The following is a 1,410-nucleotide window of genomic DNA, read 5'->3' as shown; positions in this document are numbered from 1 at the left end:
TTGTCTTGGGACATGTGTATTCTATAAGTATGTAGATTTTCAAAATGGAGGTTTCCTAAACAGCACAAAAGAAGACATATAGAAAGACTTTAAATAATCACCATATGACTTGGTTAAAAAAATCAAATCAATGATTATGCAAAACTGATGTATACTGGTATGAATGTGGGAGATGTAACATAAAGTAAGCAGACAAATGACCATATAGGGACTATAGTGTTTGAAGTGACTGAAGGGATAAATCACACAAGGTATATTCTTTGTTCCTGGAATTTTGGTTCTAAATGATATTAAAAATATGCAAGTTTTGTGCTGGATATGTTGGATATTTTGATACCATCTTTCTAAATTTTTATATATTGATAAGATTCTGTCCTGGCAATAGATTTAAAATAAAAACTGAGTACCATATGATTTCAAGAAAGGTCATGTGGTATAAATGAAAAGCACACTTTAAACGCCAAACAGCAAGAATCTTGGTAAGTGTCCAAATAGGGGTTGATCATAACCCAAACATAGAGGTTGCAATTCTGTCAAGCTTGTGGCCTAGTAAAAGCTGCTTTTCAATAAATACTCCTTTAGGAGCTTCATTAGACTTATTCACCAAGTCAACATGTTGACTAATATACATGACAAATTAGGTCCTATGTTAAGTTCCACTTCCAAGGCATAGCTTTGGGCACCCCAGCTATGCAACAGCTGCTTCCATGACCATTGGAGTCTTCGAGGCCTTCCACATTTTAGGATGATACTTCTCCAAGTACAAAAGTTGCTTGCTATTAAGAGTTCCACACTGCTTTTGTCTGATGAATTGTACAGCATCTTCATATTTCATTCCACCTTCAATTAGTGAAGGAGAACAAGCACTGGAGCTCTCCCAAGGCCTGCAACACAATGTACAGTAATACAACAACCAGGTTCTTTGCAAAACTTAATTTTTATAAGACCTGGCCAGTCATCAACAATCTGGTTGATGGTAGTGCTCCCCCATCAGAAGGCTGATCAAGAGCATGGGTACCATCTTTCTCCACAAGAGTAAATTTTTAAGTTGCTTCACATACTCTTACTATTGGCATAACTCCATACTTCTTAAATTCTCCTGTAAATTTGTTTAAGGTCACATTGGTTGGATTGTGAGTAATAAGAATCTCATGTTCGTGTATGTGACTTCCACAGGAGTAGGGCAGCTCATTAAAGCCATGGTAATTTAGTCAAAAAAAATTAGGTCATGAAAGAATTTTAGAAACTGAATACAGAAAGGATGCAAAGAAACCAAGTAAGTTCTACTTCAATATACTCCACTTGAAATTCTCAGTGTTTTGACTATGTCATTAGGAGTAACAGGACATGAAATAACTTCCTAACAAGAGGTTCTCTTCAATCCAATAATACTGAATAGAAAACACAGGA

The 1,410-nt window shown here is 35.7% G+C and overlaps 1 pseudogene; it reads right to left on the bottom strand.

The window, feature by feature from the left end:
* Window positions 1–644: 644 nt before the first annotated feature.
* Window positions 645–1,201, bottom strand: LOC109701692 (protein tyrosine phosphatase type IVA 1 pseudogene; annotated as a pseudogene).
* Between the last annotated feature and the right edge of the window lie 209 nt (window positions 1,202–1,410).

The sequence above is a fragment of the Castor canadensis genome, chromosome 1 (assembly GCF_047511655.1).
Source record: "Castor canadensis chromosome 1, mCasCan1.hap1v2, whole genome shotgun sequence".
Lineage (NCBI taxonomy): Eukaryota > Metazoa > Chordata > Mammalia > Rodentia > Castoridae > Castor > Castor canadensis.
This window is presented reverse-complemented; position numbering and strand designations above follow the sequence as displayed.